The following is a 19,197-nucleotide window of genomic DNA, read 5'->3' on the forward strand; positions in this document are numbered from 1 at the left end:
TTTTTACCCTCAACCAAAGCCCTTTCGGTTTTGGAAAAAATCCCAATTGATTTTCGTGATGGAAGCGCGGTGGCCAAAGGGATCCCAGCTCTTCCCAGGGATTATAACCCGGCCTGGACCAGCTCCAAATCTTCTTCCCGGGATAACACCCCAGCTCCTGGCTCCCTTCCCGAGGCCACAGCCTCCCACCACCCCCGAGCCCCCCGGCCCGCGCCGGCCGCTCTCATCCCACAAATTCAGAGGCTCGGGATAGGGCTGAGCTCATCGGGAGAGGCCTCGCCACCAGCCAAACCCACCCACGAGCTGCCGGCCCCACAGCCTCCCCTCTTCCCAAAAAAATCCCCCTCGGGATACCGACGGCAGGTGGGGAGCCTTTCCCTGGAATGGGGGGTCCAGCTCTGGCCACCCCAGAGCTGTGGGCAGGGAAGGCCATGCTGGTGGCCCTGGGGTGACACACGGGGGGGTCCTGGGGGTGGTCCAGGGGTTTTTTCCCAACAAAATGGGGTTTTTCCACCAAAATGGGGCTTCTCAGGAGGTTTTCCTGCAGGAAGTCAGCCCCCAGCTCTGGGATTTGTGTCCTTTTCCAGCTGCCTGGGGCTCGGGTTGTGGTTTGGATGTGCAGGGATGTCCCCAGTGTCCCCAGCCCCGCGGTTTGAAAGGGACACACCAGCCCTTGGTGGCTCGGTGGCTTCATTCCCTGTCCCTGGAGGGGGGTGTCCAGGGGGTCACTCTGGGGTCTGTGCTGACCCTCAGGTTCCAGGTGGCCAAAATCCTCCTTCTCCAGGCCTGGCAGGGGGTGACCAGCAGCCACCTTTGTCCCCAAGGTGCCATTACCCTCCCAGGCGAGCAGGGTGGGTGGCCTCAAGCCCCCGAGTGTCCCCCAGCACCGGGCAGTGACCACGCTGTGGTCACCCAGGGGACACAGGACGAAGCCCCCGACTCTGGGGGTCCCTCCCGGGGCAGGATCCCGGTGGCTCCCGGGCTCCCTCCGGCCGGAGCAGCGATTTTGAGGATTTTCCACCATTTCCGTCTCCACGGGGGCTCACGGAAACGGGGAGAGGAAACAAAGTTTGGGACGGGATCAGGGTGGAGCAGCCAGGAGCGACACCGGGGCTGTGGCACGGCCAGGAGTGGCACGGGGACACCCGCTTGACCGGGCATGGTGACCCCACAAACTCGGGGTGACCCCACAAACTCGGGGTGACCCCGCAGGACACCTGGGAGGCTCAGGGCAGCTGTGGGGCTCCGATCCAGCTGTGCTGGGACAGACGGAGCTGTTTGTCCCCACATCCCCGCTGTGCCAGGGCTGAGCATGGCTCTGGGGTTGGCGACCCCCCAAATCCTCCCTGGAAGCTGTTGGGGTTCCCTGGAGCCCTTCCCGGTCCTCTCATCCGTGACTGGGACACAGGAGGCAGCCAGAGGTGTCCCCTGCACGGTGCTGGCACATTGTGGCACCGTCCCTGCGGTGTCCCCGGTGGTCCCAGCGGTGTCCCCCAGGACGGGACACACGGGGACAGTGTCCGAGTGTCCGAGTGTCCATCCCCACTCCCCACCGTGCCCACAGCCCCCCCAATTCCCACTGGGAAGAGGCAGCGGAATCCTGGCACCACCGCCCCCCAACCCCGGTGTCCCCAAACCGGGCAGAGACCCCAGGGACGATGCCACCCTCACCTCGGCCAGGGTTCGGGGCTGCTCCCCACGTCCCCTCGCCCGGCTCCCGCCACCCCCGCCGGCCACTCACCGCTGTTGGGGGCACACGGGCTTTGGGGACACCTCGGTGCAGCCCCCGCTGTGTCACCCGCCGGGCGGTGCCCGCGGCTCCGTCCCCGCGGCTCCGTCCCCGTCGGGGCCCCGCGCAGCCCCCCGCGCTCCGGCTTCCTCCCACTCCCTGTCCCGGCCCAGGCAGCGCCTCAAATTGCAATTCCAGCTGCAGATGTGGGAGCGGGAGCGGCGGGAGGAGGAGGAGGAGGAGGAGGAGGAGGAGGAGGAGGAGGAGGCAGGGCCAGCCCCAGTCCCGCAGCAGCGGAACCTCCGCTCCCCGCCCGGCCACTGAGGGGGGACAAGGGTCCCGAGCCGGCCGGGATGGGGGACACGCCACCCCCACAAGTGTCCCCCCTGAATTTGTGTCAATCGCTCTGCCGGGTTTGTCGCTGCGCGTGTCCCGGGGGACATCGGCTCTGTCCCCACATCCAGCCCCATCCCGGCTGCAGAGCTCGGGGTTATCCCGGGATTCTCCTCCCCGCCGCCGTTCCCATTCCCAAAGGGGGATCCTGGATCCGGGAAGCAGAGCCGGGGGGTCCCGGGAGTGGGAGCAGAGCCGGGGATCCCAGATTTGGGATCAGAGCTGGGGGGTCCCGAGGGTGGAAGCAGAGCCGGGGGATCCCAGATTTGGGATCAGAGCCGGGGGGTCCCAGGAGTGGGATCTGATCTGGAAATCCCAGATTTGGGATCTGATCCTGGAATCCCAGATTTGGGATCAGAGCCAGGGGGGTCCCAGGAGTGGGATCTGATCGGGGAATCCCAGTTTTGGGATCAGTGCCGGGGGGTCCCAGGAGTGGGATCTGATCCAGAAATCCCAGATTTGGGATCTGATCCTGGAATCCCAGTTTTGGGATCAGAGCCAGGGGGTCCCAGGAGTGGGATCTGATCCAGAAATCCCAGATTTGGGATAAGAGCTGGGAGATCCTGAGGGTGGGATCAGAGCCGAGGGATCCCAGATTTGGGATCCAGATTTGGGATCAGATCTGTGGGACCCCAAAGGAAGGAAGCACACAAAGGGTCTGTCCTGTCATTCCCAAAAATCTCCACAATGGGAAGAATTCACCCGTGGGAGCCTCAAAAGCACGGGCAGAACATTGGGATTGTTCCCGTATTCGAGATATTTGGGATCGTTCCCCATAATCGAGATATTTGGGATCATTGAGTTGAGGTATTTGGGAGCGCTGAGATAATTGGGATGGTTGAGATAATTGGGATCATTTGGATCTTTGGCGTTGCTGAGATTGCTGGGATCGCTGAGATAATTTGGATTGTTTAGATTTTTAGGACGACTGAGATAATTGGGGGTCGTTGGGATCCGTAACAACATTGGGATCAGCGAGACCGTTTGGGATGTTGAGAAAATTGGGATAATTTGGATCACGGAGATCGTTAGGATCATTTGGCTCATTGGGATCGCTGAGATCATTGGGGATTTGGGATCATTGAGGGCTGGAATCATTTCGTTTGCTGGGAACACTGAGATCATTGGGATCATTGGGATCAAGGCCCTGGGACCATTCGGATCAAGGTCAGGAAGGCCCTGGCCGGGAATGCGGTGGCCTGGAGCGGGACGTGCCAGCTGTGACCACGGGGGTGACACCGCTGAGGGGACAAAGGGTCACCTCCTGAGCCAGGGGACCTCCGGACCCCAAAGGGGACAGGCACGGGATGTTGGAGCAGAATTTGGGATTATCCCAGGGCTCTACCGGGATTTTTTGGGCATCCAACCCCCCCAGCCCTGCCTGGCACCGCTGTCCAGAGCCGGGGAAGGTTCTGCAGCGGGGGGACAGGGACAAGGGCGGGGGCTCCGCCCGTGTTTGCGTCCCTGGCGCCCCGACAGGGATGAGGTAGCGCTTTCCGGGAATTGAGGCCCGGCCCATGGAAGTGCTGCGGGGACAGGAAACCCGGGATGAGGACGGAGAAACGGGGCTGGAAGCGAGGCCGGGGCCCAGCCCAGTCCCACAGCCGGTGGGGACAGCGATGTCCCCCACCAGGACACGGGGGTGGCATCGCGTCCCCAACCGGGGAGCTGGGGAGAGCGTGGGGACAGCCCCTCCCGTCCCGCCCAGTGCTCCCAGTTTGCTCCTTCCCAGCTTTTTTTGGGGACAAACTGGGCATTCCCGGGCTGGGACCCGCAACGGGCTGAGGGGAATCTTCATCATCATCATCACCATCATCACCATCATCATCATCTCCACCACCACCATCACTCCCATCCCGCATGTCCCGCACGGAGCTGGCAGAGCTGGATAAACCGGGATGAGGGACATTGTCCCCCCCCACCACACCGAGGTGACCCCAAGGCCGAGGGGACCCCGCGGGGAGGGGGGTGCAGCCCCCCCCACACACCCCCCAAAAACCCGCCCACAGCCCCGGTCCCGGAGCTCCGGGAGCAGGGCTGGATCCCGGCCAGCCCGGGAAGGGCTGGATCGCTTCCTTCCCCCGCCCCGCCAAGGGCACGGCGCCCGCGGGGACGCGGTGCCAGCGGGGAGGCGACGCGGTGCCACCCGAATTCCCAAATTCCCGGCGGCCGTCCCGCCGTCCCATCCCAAACCTGCCGTTCCCACACCGCCCGGCTCCCCGCGCTGTCCCCTCCCCAGCCACCCCGGCGCTGTTCCCGGCGAGGGGAAATTTGGGGGATTTTGGGGTTGGAAAGCCCCGGGAGCCCCCGGAAAGCCCCGAGCTCCGGGGCACCCGCGGGCACCGCGCGCCGGCCTCAGTTTCCCCTCGGGGCGGGTCTCGTGTACACGCGTGTTCTTGCACACGCGCTCAGAACGGCCCCTTGCACGCCCAGCGGAACACGCGGGCGCTCTTGCACGCCCACACGGACTCGGCTCCCCTCGCCTTTGCACACACACGCGTGTACACACACGTGTGTACACACACACGCGTGATGCCCGCAGCCCTACACATGCACGCATGGGTTCTTGCAGACGCACGGGGTCTTGCACAAACAGCCCATGACCTCACACAGACACACACGTGTGCACATCCCGTGTACACACACATGTACACACGTGCAAAAATACACACACACGTGTGCACACACATACAAACACACACATGTACACATCCCGTGTACACACACACTCACATGCAAACGCATACGTGCACACACACACATGCGCACACATGCACTCACACACCTGTGCACACACATACAAACACACACGTGTGCACACCCCATGTATACACACACACACGTGCACACATGCAAACACACACACACGTGTACACACACATGTGCACACACACACATGCGCACACATGCAAACACACTCACACACCTGTGCACACACATACAAACACACACGTGTGCACACCCCGTGTATACACACACACGTGTGCACACACATACAAACACACACGTGTGCACACCCCGTGTACACACACACGTGTGCACACATAAAACACACACTTGTGCACATCCCGTGTACACACACACATGTGCACAACCTGTGTGCACACACATCTGCACACACTGATTCACACACGTGTGTGCACACACACACAACTGCACATACACCCTTTCACACACTCCACCTGCACACACATGCAAACGTGCACACACGCCCATTCCCACACATGCACACATGCACATGCACTCCTGTTCACACACTCCATGTGCACACACGCACACGCACAAACCCATTCACACGCTCCATGTGTGCACACCCCCCGTTTGCACACACACAGTGCACACACATGTGTTCACATGGATGCCGTGAGCACACACACGTGCACATGCACACACACTCACCATGTGCACACACACACGTGTACATACACACACCGTGTGCACACACACTTGCACACACATACCATGTGCACACACACATTCACGCCCATGTGCACACACACAGACCATGTGCTCACACACACACGTGTACGTACACCCATGTGCACACACGTGTGCGCACACACACACGTACATACACCCCGTGTGCACACACAATGTGCACACACATGCTCACACACCTGGACACCGCAGCCATGTGCACCCACACACACACACGTGTGCACACACAGACACGCGCGCCGTGGGCACACACACCTCCACCCTTCCCCTCTTGGTGCCCCTCCTGTCCCCTCCCGGGGTGTCCCTGGCAGTGCCATGGTGTCCCCGTGTCCCCTCCCGGGGTGGCCATGCCATGATGTCCCCAAGCCCCCCCTGTCCCCTCCCGGGGTGTCTCTGGCCGTGCCACAGTGTCCCCCTGTCCCCGTGTCCCCTCCCGGGGTGTCCCTGGCCGTGCCGTGGTGTCCCCGTGTCCCCTCCCGGGGTGGCCATGCCATGATGTCCCCAAGCCCCCCCGTCCCCTCCCGGGGTGTCCCTGGCTGTGCCATGATGTCCCCAAGCCCCCCTGTCCCCCCGGTGCCCGTGTCCCTTCCCGGGGTGTCCCTGGCCGTGCCGTGGTGTCCCCCAGACCCTCTTGTCCCCGTGTCCCCTCCCGGGGTGTCCCTGGCCGTGCCACGGTGTCCCCCTGCCCCCGTGCCTCTTCTCGGGTGTCCCTTGCTGTGCCATGATGTCCCCATGCCCCCCGTGTCCCCATGTCTCTTCCCGGGGTGTCGCTGGCCGTGCCATGATGTCCCCAAGCCCCCTGTCCCCGTGTCCCCTCCCCGGGTGTCCCTGGCCGTGCCACAGTGTCCCCGTGTCCCCGTGTCCCTTCCCGGGGTGTCCCTGGCCGTGCCATGATGTCCCCAAGCCCCCCTGTCCCCCCGGTGCCCGTGTCCCCTCCCGGGGTGTCCCTGGCCGTGCCGTGGTGTCCCCCAGACCCTCTTGTCCCCGTGTCCCCTCCCGGGGTGTCCCTGGCCGTGCCACGGTGTCCCCCTGCCCCCGTGCCTCTTCTCGGGTGTCCTTTGCTGTGCCATGATGTCCCCAAGCCCCCCGTGTCCCCATGTCTCTTCCCCGGGTGTCCCTGGCCGTGCCATGATGTCCCCAAGCCCCCTGTCCCCGTGTCCCCGTGTCCCCTCCCGGGGTGTCCCTGGCCGTGCCGTGGTGTCCCCCTGTCCCCTCCCCGGGTGTCTCTGGCCGTGCCACAGTGTCCCCCTGTCCCCGTGTCTCCTCCCGGGGTGTCCCTGGCCGTGCCGTGGTGTCCCCAAGCCCCCCGTGTCCCTCACAAAGTGTCCCTGGCCGTGCCATGATGTCCCCAAGCCCCCCTGTCCCCCTGTCCCCGTGTCCCCTCCCGGGGTGTCCCTGGCCGTGCCGTGGTGTCCCCAAGCCCCCCGTGTCCCTCCCCAAGTGTCCCTGGCTGTGGCATGATGTCCCCAAGCCCCCCCGGTCCCCGTGTCCCCTCCCGGGGTGTCCCTGGCCGTGCCGTGGTGTCCCCCAGCCCCTCCTGAGGAAGAGGAAGGTGAGGAGGAGGCAGCTGCGAACCTTTACCGAGAGGCCGGGGCTGCTCCGGGGGTCCCGCCGGGCTCCCCCCGCTCCAGAGGCTCTTCCCGGCCCCGGGTCAGCCGGAGTTCTCCGGGAAAGGAAAACAAACCGTGAGGGGCGCGGAACGGGGGGGCTGCAGCCGCGCTGCCTCGGTGGGGTCCCCACCTGGGGGGGGATTGGGGTCTCCAGGGCACCCTCGCCGTGCCCAGGTGTGCCCAGGTGTGTCTCCGCGGTGACAGTCGCCACCCCGCTGTCCCTGACCCGGCAAAGCCACCCCTGGGCGCTGCGCTGGGACCCTTCCCTCCACCGGGAGCCGGGATTTGGGAATGGAGGAGCCAGTGGGGGCTGCAGCCTGGAAATCAGGGATCTTTATCACCTCTTGTGAGGGGTTAAATCCAGGAATTCCCATCCTGGAGATGAGGGAGGGAAAAGTGACCCCCACCCTGTTTGGGATCTGTCCCCATTGTCCCGCTGTGGCTTTGCCACCCCACAGCAGCGTTCCCATTTCCCACATATCCCACTCCTTGCTATCCCAAGCGTTCCCTGTGCCCCTGCCCCTCTGGAGCACCCCAAACTCAGGGATCCCTCCAGCTGGATGAGGCCAGAGGGATTTGGGGAGCCGGGAATTCCCCCTGGATCGCACAGCCCCTCTCAGTCACTCCTTTGGGAGGAAAATTGAGGATTTGGGAGTAAAAGAGCTCTTCCCATTCCCTCACATCGCTGCGGCAGGAAAAGGGGGGAGCTCCCGCCGCCTCCAGCTGCCAGGACTGATGGTTCAGGTCCTGAAAAGCGTGAAAAGTGCAAAAATGAGGAGCAAAATGCAAAACGATGTCGCGAAGCGGGAACACGGATTGGCAACACGGATCCGGCGTGGATCAGCCGCCGCAATTCCCCCGTTCCCGGCAGTGCTGGAAGTGAGAGCGGTGTTGGGGACATCGATGTGACAGCGGCCATCCCTGAGTGATGTTAAACACACCCTGCACTTTGGGATCCTCATCCCTATCCCAGGAATGTTCAGGAGGGGGTGGGAGCAGCCAGGAACATCCTGGACCTTCTCCCGCAAGCAGCCAAAGATTCCCAAAGTTTTGGCTCCGAGCGCTGGAGAGGGGTTTGGGAGGGGAAAAATGTCCCCGTGTCCCACGGGGTGACAGCCCTGGGGTGTCCCCCTGGAGCTGGGCACTCCTCAGGGAACACCGGGATGAGGGAGGACGCCTCGAACATTCCCAGCCAAGCTGCTTTCCCTGAACTCCCCCGTGAGCGCCGGGAGTTCCAAGCCGCGGTTTTCCTGCCAGGAGTTTTGGCAGGAACGGTCTTCTCCTGCCAGACTGCGATGTTCCCAACCCAAAGCTGCTGTTGTTGCTCCTCGCCGAACCTCCCACGGATGGGAAAAGCCATTTCTCATCCCACGCTCCATCCCTCGGCCTCCCAAATCGCCGCACCGGGATCTCTCGGCACCGAGGGGCTCATCCCAAGGATCCCAAGCGGCTCCTGGGGGTCCGGTGGGTGGGAAAAAGGGACAGAGCCACGACCCCCAGAAGAAACGAATTCTTGGGTCTGTGGGATGATTTTCCAATGGGAAAATCCCATCCCAGCAGCACCACAAGTGGGAGCGAGGGGGAATTTTGGTGGTGCCAGACATCTCCAGAGGATGGGAATGTCCCCCTGGAGCTGAGCTGGGAGAGGAGGTTTTGATCCCTCAGGATTGGGGCCGGGATGGAACAAAATCAGCTCTGCACCCCTGTGCTCCAGAATTCCATGGCCTGCGGTGCTGGAGTCCTGGATGCTGAGAATTCCAGATTTTCTGTGCTGCCAGGCACTGACCCCCAGGAGAACAGTGCATTGACCTGAGGCTGTGGAGAAGGCTTCCAAAATTGAATGATAGAATTGGGATTGTGGGTGTGGAGTTGATGGGAAGTGTGTGGAAAATGTAAAGTTTAAGGTTTTAGAATATACCGATATACAGGGTGCAAGACGGAGTCTTCCTCACCTTCTCCATGGGTTTGGGTGGTTTTGTGTAATTGGATAAAAAAGCCCCCATTGCGGATTTCGAGTGATCAGTTATTGGGTTAAAAGTGAAAATAATTTAGGTGTCATTTCTGGAATGGACAGTTTAGCCTTGAAAGGCCTCGCAACAAGAGAGAGTTGGACATTTTGTGCCTTGCTGGGGAAATGCTGCAGAGCTCACGGCCGCGAGACTGCAGCACAGAGAGGAAAAAATAAACACCCGAGCCTGAACCTGAAACACCATCTCGAGTGCCTTCAATGCCGATCTCAGCAGAAAGAAACCAAAAACCAGCACTGAGGGATGCTGGAGTGGTTGGGATCCCCGCATTCCCGACCCAAGTCCCACCCCGGAGCTGGGAAAAGCCGGATTCTGCCTGTGAGGGTGGAGTGAGCCCATATCCGACCCCAGGCCTTGGAGCAAAACATTCCGAAGCGCCTTTGTCACCCTGCATGGAACCTGGAGGGTGTTTGGAGCTCCTGGAATGCTCCTCAGGATGCCTTTGGAGCTCCGGAAAGGATGGAGCATTATCCCGAGGGAATGTCGTGGTTCCAGGGCTGGGATGATGGAGCAACATTCCAAACCAGGATGGGAACGTCGTGGTTCCAGAGGTGGGATGATGGAGCATCATTCAAAACCAAGATGGGAATGTCACAGCTCTGGGTGTGGAAGGATGCAGCATCATTCCAAACCAAGATGGGAATGTTGTGGCTCCAGAGGTGAGAAGATAGAACATCATTCCAAACCACAATGGGAATGTTGTGGCTCCAGGGCTGGGAAGATGGAGCATCATTCCAAACCAAGATGGGAATGTCACAGTTCTGGGTGTGGAAGGATGAAGCATCATTCCAAACCAGGATGGGAATGTTGTGGCTCCAGGGCTGGGAAGATGGAGCATCATTCCAAACTAAGATGGGAATGTTGTGGTTCCAGGGCTGGGATGATGGAGCAACATTCCAAACCAGGATGGGAATGTTGTGGCTCCAGAGGTGAGAAGATAGAACATCATTCCAAACCAGGATGGGAATGTTGTGGTTCCAGGGCTGGGATGATGGAGCTTCATTCCAAACCAGGATGGGAATGTCACAGCTCTGGGTGTGGAAGGATGGAGCATCATCCCAAGGGAGGTTGGGAATGTCATGGCCCTGGGTCTGGGAAGTTGGAACATCATCCCAAGGAAATACAGGGACATCCTGGCTCCAGCTTTGGGATGTTGGAGCATCATCCTGAGGGAGGCGGGATTTTTGTGGCTCCAGGGGTGGGAAGATGGAACATCACCCTGAGGAATGATGGAGTTGTCCTGGATCCAGGTCTGGGATAATGGAACATCATCCCAAGCCGGGGTGGGGCTGTCATCATTCCAGATCTGGGAAGTTGGAACATCATCCCAAGCCCGGGTGGAGCTGTCATGATTCCAAATCTGTAAAGTTGGAATATCATCCCAAGCCAGGATGGGGCTGTCATCATTCCAGATCTGGGAAGTTGGAACATCATCCCAAGCCAGGATGGGGCTGTCATCATTCCAGATCTGGGAAGTTGGAACATCATCCCAAGCTGGGATGGGACTGTCATCATTCCAGATCTGGGAAGCTGGAACATCATCCCAAGCCAGGATGGGGCTGTCATCATTCCAGATCTGGGAAGCTGGAACATCATCCCAAACCAGGATGGGGCTGTCATCATTCCAGATCTGGGAAGATGGAACATCATCCCAAGCCTGGATGGGACTGTCATCATTCCAGATCTGGGAAGTTGGAACATCATCCGAAGCTGGGGTGGGGCTGTCATGATTCCAAATCTGTAAAGTTGGAATATCATCCCAAGCCAGGATGGGACTGTCATCATTCCAGATCTGGGAAGTTGGAACATCATCCCAAGCCGGGATGGGGCTGTCATCATTCCAGATCTGGGAAGCTGGAACATCATCCCAAGCTGGGGTGGAGCTGTCATGATTCCAAATCTGTAAAGTTGGAACATCATCCCAAGCTGGGATGGGACTGTCATCATTCCAGATCTGGGAAGTTGGAACATCATCCCAAGCCCGGGTGGAGCTGTCATGATTCCAAATCTGTAAAGTTGGAATATCATCCCAAGCCAGGATGGGACTGTCATCATTCCAGATCTGGGAAGTTGGAACATCATCCCAAGCCCGGGTAGGGCTGTGACAGCTGGATTTGGGATCTCCTCATGGACAGGGACCTCTGTCCAGGTAGACACTGATCGGGAAAAGCAAACCCTGGGATTTTGGAATGGTGGCACCGGTCCCTTGCCATCCCCAGAGTGTCCCTGCCTGGCCTCGGCACTGCAGCACATTTAGGGAATCGGGAATTAGCGCGGCAGGAGCGGGGCCGTGTCATATCCCATTACCTCGGACCGTAATCGCCCCCGGTGTCGCAGGAATAATTCACGTCCCGCTCCTCCTCGGGGAGCCCGGCTCGCTCCGGAGCTAATGAGGCGTTTGGGATCAGTGGCTCGAGACCGCTCCATCCTGGCATTCCCGAAATGTAAAAGTCAGGTTTGTGCATTAGGGATTGATTTTCTGCTTGGAAGCTCCCACGCGTGGGAGTGGACAAGGCTCCGGGATGAGAGGAATCCAACCCAAAATGGTTCCTTGGAGCCGGGCACCAGCTCAGCCTGAAATTCCTGCTGGAATAAGCCCAGGAGTTGGGATGGAAATTGGGGTGGGGGGTTGTGAACCCCCAGATTTGGAGGGTCCCAAACATTCCCAGGGTAGAAATTGGAGCTGGGGGTTGTGAATCCCTGGATTTGAAAGATCTCAAACATTCCCAGGTGGAAATTAAGTTGGGGGTTGTGAACCCCTGAATTTTGAGGGCCCCAAACACCCCCAGTGTGGAAATTGGAGCTGGGAATTGTGAATCCCTGGATTCGGAGGCTCCCAAACATTCCCAGGGTGGAAATTGGGGCTGGGAGTTGTGAATCCCTGGATTTGGAGGGTCCCAAACATCCCCAGGGTGGAATTTGGAGCTGGAAGTTGTGAACCCCTGAATTTTGAGGGTCACAAACATTCCCAGGGTAGAAATTGGAGCTGGGGGTTGTGAATCCCTGGATTTGAAAGATCAAAAACATTCCCAGGGTGGAAATTGGGGCTAGGAGTTGTGAATCCCTGGATTCGGAGGCTCCCAAACATTCCCAGGGTGGAAATTGGAGCTGGGGGTTGTGAACCCCCAGATTTTGGGGTCCCAAACACCCCCAGGACACTGGGCTGGACTTGTGCTCCCCCAGATTTGAGGAAGCTCCTTCCCCCATCCCATCCCATGGATCCCATCCCATCCCAGGGACCCCAAAACCCCCACTCCACATTCCCTCCTCTCTTCCCACACCGTGGGGCTGAGTCACACCCCAGGACAGATTTGGGGACACGCGGTGACACCAGCGGGGCTGGGACACCCCTGGGATGGGGAGGGATCAGTGTGGGATCCACCTCTGGATCTGTGGAACCCAAACTGGGAGGACTGGGAGATCCAGGGGAGATGGTGGGAGCTGGGCGAAGCTGAGGGGAACTGGGACCACGACTGGGGGCAACTGGGAGGGACTGGGGGGGCTGGAGGGAATTGGGGAGATCTGGGAAAAGCCAGGGAGAGCTGGGAAGAGCAGGAGGAGGCAGCAGGGCCAGGGGAAACTGGGAAGACTGGGAGGATTGAGGGGAGCCATGGGCGGTGGTGGGGGGGTTTGGGGACGGATGGGGCAGGGGAAACTGGGGGAGATTTGGGGGGAGTCGAGGGGAGCTGGGCAGGAATTGGGAGAGCAGAAACCAGGGAGAACTGGGAGTACTGGGAGGAGCTGGGGAGAGCAGGAGGAGGCAGGAGGTCCAGGGCAAACTGGGATGACTGGTGGGGATTTGGGGGGGGGAACTGGGGGAACTGGGGGGGATTGGGGTCAGGGAGAGCTGGGGGAGGAGAGCAGAAACCAGCACGGCCAGGGTGAACTGGGAGGAACTGGGAGTACTGGGAGGAGCTGGGGAGAGCAGGAGGCGGCAGGAGGTCCAGGGCAAACTGGGATGACTGGTGGGGATTTTGGGGGGGAACTGGGGGAGGTGAAGGGGAGCCAGGGTTAACTGGGAGTACTGGAGTGGGATTGAGGGGAGTTGGGGGGGAACCAGAGAGAACTGGGGGAACTGGGGGAACTGGGAGGAGCTGAAGGGATCTGGGAGGGAAACCAGAGAGGGCAGGAGGGGACTGGGGGAACTGGGAGGACTGGGAGTACTGGGAGGAGCTGGGGAGAGCAGGAGGAGGCAGGAGGTCCAGGGCAAACTGGGATGACTGGTGGGGATTTGGGGGGGGGGAACTGGGGGAACTGGGGGGGATTGGGGCCAGGGGGAGCTGGAGGAGGAGAGCAGAAACCAGCACGAGCAGGGCGAACTGGGTGGAACTGGGAGTACTGGGAGGAGCTGAAGGGATCTGGGGGGGAAACCAGAGAGGGCAGGAGGGGACTGGGGGAACTGGGAGGACTGGGAGGGGTTGGAGCCAGGGGGAGCTGTGGGGGGAGAGCAGAAACCAGCACGGGCGAACTGGGAGTACTGGGCTGGGGGAGGAACTGGGCAGAGCTGGGAGAGCCAGGAGGATGAACTGGGAGGATTGGGAGGGGATTGAGGGGATTTGGGGCAGCTGGAGGAGCCCAGCGGGATCCGGGAGGAGCCGAGGGGAGCCGGGAGCCTCCGCCGTGCCAAAGCAAACATTTCCCTGGAGCGGCGTTCCCAGGCCTGGGTGACCCTTGGCCGCGGGGACGGGACAATTCCATACCTGCCACCCACCCTTGGGACCCCCGCGCATTCCAGCCGCAGGGAATCCAGATGTGCTCGGGGTACGCTGTCCCCAACATCTGCCCGGGGCTGAGAAGCGGCAATGGGGCGCTCGGGAATGTCCCAGCAGCCGGAATTCCCAAGTTTTCCCCTCGGTTCGAAGCCCCACAGCGCTTCCCAGTCCTCCCAGCCAAAGCAAACCGGTCTGTGTTGACTCAGGTGCCAGCGCCGGGACGGTGACGCGGCTGTCACCGCGGTGTCCCCGCCCGAGCCCAGATTTATCGGATTTGTCCTTTTCCTTCAACTTTTCACGCCAGGAAAGGGAAGGGAGGAATGCGGGAGGGGCTGGAGGGAAATCGGCCCCATCCCGCAGCGCTGCCTCCTCTTCCTCCCGCTCCCTCCACGGCCGCCGCTCCGTGTTGGGAAGTGGAAAGGGTTTTCCCGGGAAGAGGGAATTTTGCCCTGGATTTGGAGTCCCTGGCACGGCCCACACCCGCCAAAGCACGAGTGATTTATTCCCACTCTTCCCATCGCTGTTTTCCTCTCGCACACCCGAATTCCCGGTTATCTCTCCGGCGCGCCGCCCATCCCACATTCCTCCCGGGCATGGAATGAGCCGCGGCCTCCCGCACCTCGCTCCACCCGCCCCGGGAATGAGAGCGGGACACGCGGCGTGGGGACACCATGGGCCAAGGGCGGGGCTTTGTCCCAGGAAAACGCTGGTCTCCGGGAATGTTCTCATTCCCGGGGAAATGCTGGTCCCAGGAGAATGGTGCTCCTCAGGAAAGTTCTCATTCCCGGGGAAATGCTGGTCCCAGGAGAATGGTGGTTCCCAGGAAAGTCCTCATTCCCAGGAAGGTTCTCATTCCCAGGAAAATTGTGGTCCTCAGGAAAGTTCTCATTCCCAGGAAAATGCTGATCCCAGGAGGATGCTAGTCCTCAGGAAAGTTCTCATTCCCAGGAAGGTTCTCGTTCCCAGGTGAATGCTGGTCCCAGGAGAATGGTGGTTCCCAGGAAAGTCATCATTCCCAGGAAGGTTCTCATTCCCAGGAAAATTGTGGTCCTCAGGAAAGTTCTCATTCCCAGGAAGGTTCTCATTCCCAGGAAAATTGTGGTCCTCAGGAAAGTTCTCATTCCCAGGTGGATGCTGGTCCCAGGAGGATGCTGGTCCTCAGGAAAGTTCTCATTCCCAGGTGGATGCTGGTCCCAGGAGGATGCTGGTCCTCAGGAAAGTTCTCATTCCCAGGTGGATGCTGGTCCCACGAGAATGGTGGTTCCCAGGAAAGCTTTCATTCCCAGGAAGTTTCTCATTCCCAGAAGGATCCTGGTTCTCAGGACCATGCTGGCCCCAGGAGGGATCTGATCCCCAGGCTATGGCACAGCCATCCCTCCCTCCGCAGGAGGCACCCACGTGGTTTTCCATCCCTGTGTGACTTTTCCCCGATATTCCATTGATTTTAGCTTCCCTTTTCCTGCTGGTCCCACCCAGGTCCTGGAAAGAGGAACTGGACAGGGCCATGCACAGCCCAGGGCTGGAGAGCTCCAGAAGCTCCCGAGCTTTTCTGGAGCTGGGACAATGTGGGCTGTCAACCTGGCATGGGATGAGACTCTGGGATGTCCTGGAAAGGGGTGCAGGTATCCAAGGAAAGGGACGGGGATGAGCCTTTCTCCATCTGGATCCCACTGCTGCCCACCACGGGAATGCCAGGAGATCCAGGGGTCCCATCCGGAGCTGGCAGCACCCAGAGCTCCAGGGAGGGCAACCGCAGGCCCCCGACAGTGCCAGGGCACCGCGGGCACGAGGAAGGGAAGGGGAGGCTCCGGAAGCGGGGGCAGAGAGCGGCTGGAGCTGGGTCAGGTTGCCCCAGCCCTTCCTGCCCAGGGCTGGGATGGCCCCGGCGTGGATGGCACGGAGCTCTGCTGGTGCCAGGGCAGTGCACGGGGCTCCTGGCACAGGGACGGCACAGCTCCCAAATCCAGGATCCCCCAGGTGTGGCACAGCTCCCAAATCCCGGAGCCCACCAGCGTTGGAACAGGCCCCAAATCCCAGAGCACACCAGTGTTGGCACAGCTCCCAAATCCCAGAGCCCACCAGCGTTGGCACAGCTCCCAAATCCAGGAGCACTGGGACTGACACAGTTCCCAAATCCAGGAGCCCACCAGGACTGGCACAGCTCCCAAATCCAACAATCCACCGTGACTGGCACAGCTCCCAAATCCATGAGCCCACCAGTGTTGGCACAACTCCCAAATCCAGGATCCCTCAGACCTGGCACAGCTCCCAAATCCAGGATCCCCCAGACCTGGCACAGCTCCCAAATCCAGGACCCCTCAAACCTGGCACAGCTCCCAAATCCAGGATCCACCAGACCTGGCACAACTCCCAAATCCAGGATCCCCCAGACCTGGCACAGCTCCCAAATACAGGATCCCTCAGACCTGGCACAACTCCCAAATCCAGGACCCCTCAAACCTGGCACAGCTCCCAAATCCAGGATCCCCCAGGTGTGGCACAGCTCCCACATCCAGGATCCCTCACACCTGGCACAGCTCCCAAATCCAGGATCCCCAGACCTGGTACAGCTCCCAAATCCAGGATCCCTCAGACCTGGCACAGCTCCCAAATCCAGGATCCCCCAGGCATGGCACAGCTCCCAAATCCAGGATCCCCCAGGCATGGCACAGCTCCCAAATACAGGATCCTCCAGGTGTGGCACAACTCCCTAATCCAGGATCCCTCAGACCTGGCACAGCTCCCAAATCCAGGATCCCTCACACCTGGCACAACTCCCTAATCCAGGATCCCTCAGACCTTGCACAACTCCCAAATCCAGGATCCCTCAAACCTGGCACAACTCCCAAATCCAGGATGCCCCAGACCTGGCACAGCTCCCAAATCCAGGATTCCCCAGGTGTGGCACAGCCCCCAAATCCAGGATCCACAGGCATGGCACAGTTCCCAAATCCAGGATCCCCCAGGTGTGGCACAGTTCCCAAATCCAGGATCCCTCAGACCTGGCACAGTTCCCAAATCCAGGATCCCCCAGGTGTGGCACAGTTCCCAAATCCAGGATCCCTCACACCTGGCACAGCTCCCAAATCCAGGACCCCTCAAACCTGGCACAACTCCCAAATCCAAGATCCCCCAGGTGTGGCACAGCTCCCAAATCCAGGATCCCCAGACCTGGCACAGCTCCCAAATCCAGGATCCCTCACACCTGGCACAGCTCCCAAATCCAGGAGCCCACCAGGACTGGCACAGCTCCAAATCCAGGATCCCCCACACCTGGCACAGCTCCCAAATCCAGGATCCCTCAGACCTGGCAGAACTCCCAAATCCAGGATCCCCAGGCGTGGCACAGCCCCACACCAGTGTTCCCAGTGGGGTCTGGCACCGTTTCCCGGTGGGCAGCGCAGCCGGGGGGGCACCGGGGGGCCGTGGGCATCTCCCTGCTGACTCAGCACCCCGCTGGCACGGCCGGGGTCCGGCCGGGCACTTTCCCACACTCCCGGGGCACAAGGTCGGGCATTGACCCCGAGTGGTCACCACGGGCCACCAGTGCCACCACCCGGGTGTCTTTAGGTGGCAGAGCTTAGATCTGGATCAGCCTCTGCATCCCCAGAGCCGCGGTGTCCAGCTGAGAATTCCTTCGGGATTTCCGCTGGCAGAGATCTCTCCTGACTTTGGGGGCACCTTCTACCACCCCAGGTGGATCCAACCCCGATGTCCAACCTGGCCTTGGGCACTCCAGGGATCCAGGGGCAGCCACAGCAAATCTGGGAATTCCATCCCAGCCAGGAATTCCTTGCCAAGATCCCAGCCCAAGCTCCCCTTTCCCAGTGGGAGCCATTCCCTGGCTCCTGTCCCTCTGTCCCTTGTCCCCAGTCCCTCTCCAGCTCTCCTGGAGCCCCTCCAGGCACTCTGAGCATTCCCTGGAATTTTCCCTTCTCCAGGGGAACATTCCCAGCTCTCCCAGAGCTGAGGTGCTCCAGCTCTTGGAGCGTTCAGCATTCCCAGGACAACCAGGATCCATTTTGGTGATCCAGGGGACAAACACCATCACTCCAAACATTCCCCTTTCCTTCTTTTCCCATTTATCCTGGAGCCCCACGATCCAGGATATCCTGGGGGTGGGTTGGGATTGGTTTTCCCAGCCGTGTCACCCCCAATTCCCGTTACAACCCCAACCCCTTCCCGGCAGGGTGAGAGCAGAGCCGCCCTCGATTCCATCCAAGCCACAACAAAAAACATTCCCGAGTTATCAGCACAAATCCCAAACCGTTCCCAGAGGGAACAACACCAACCCTGCCCCAGCCCCACCAGCAGGACCCTAAACCCGGAGACCTTGGCGTGCTCCAAACCCACCCTGGCCCCAAAAACACGGAATTAGGGAAAAGCTGCCGCCGTCGCCACTTCCCAAAAATGAGAGCAGGGACACCGAAGGGGAAGTTCTGCGGTTTGGGGCTCCTCACCCTCCTCCCCCAGCCCATAAAGGGACGTCCCTGAGCGCGGGGACAGGCGGCTTCCCGATGCCACCGCTCCCGAGGTGGCACTGCCGGAGCCGCCACCACCGCCAGGTACCGCCGTGGTTCTCCAGGGATGGGAAAGGACGGGAATTCTGGGGACAGGGGGTGAGGTCTGGGATGAGGGGTGGGGGAGGCTCGTGGGGGATCCCTTTGGGATGAGCCTAGTTCATCTCCTGCCAGGAGCCAGGGAAGTGCCTGGAATTCCAGGAATCAGATGCAGGCTTGGAGGGGGGTCACATCCATCCCTTATCCCAAGGAATGGTGTCCCACCCCCCCACACCCCCCCCACCATCATCCCTGTTTCTCTGTTTTTTGGGATGTGATGGAGCTGAAGGGTCCCACACTGGGAATGTCCCCTCCCCGTGCTCATTCCTGCGCCAAAAAAGTGACTTTTGAACTGCAGGGATAGGTGGGAGATTGGGAAAAAAATTCCTCCCTCTGAGGGTGGGATGGTCCTGGAATGGAATTCCCAGATTTGCTGTGGCTGCCCCATTCCTGGAAATGTCCAAGGCCAGGTTGGACAGGGTTTGGAGCCACCTCGGATAGCGGGAGATGTCCCTGCCCATGGGAATGAGATGAGATTTCAATCCCTCCCATCCCAACCCATTCCTTAAATCCCATTTAGGGACACCAGGGACACATCCCCATCCCAGGTGGCCCCAAGCCCCATCCAGCCCCACACCAAAAGTGTTTTCCTAGAAATCCTTGCAACCCTTGGAATTCCGAGCAGCAGGGCCCCACCACGGGCCGCTGTTCCTGCTGGGTTCCCATCCC

Source organism: Lonchura striata, chromosome 4, assembly GCF_046129695.1.
Source record: "Lonchura striata isolate bLonStr1 chromosome 4, bLonStr1.mat, whole genome shotgun sequence".
In the NCBI taxonomy this organism is placed as follows: Eukaryota; Metazoa; Chordata; class Aves; order Passeriformes; family Estrildidae; genus Lonchura; species Lonchura striata.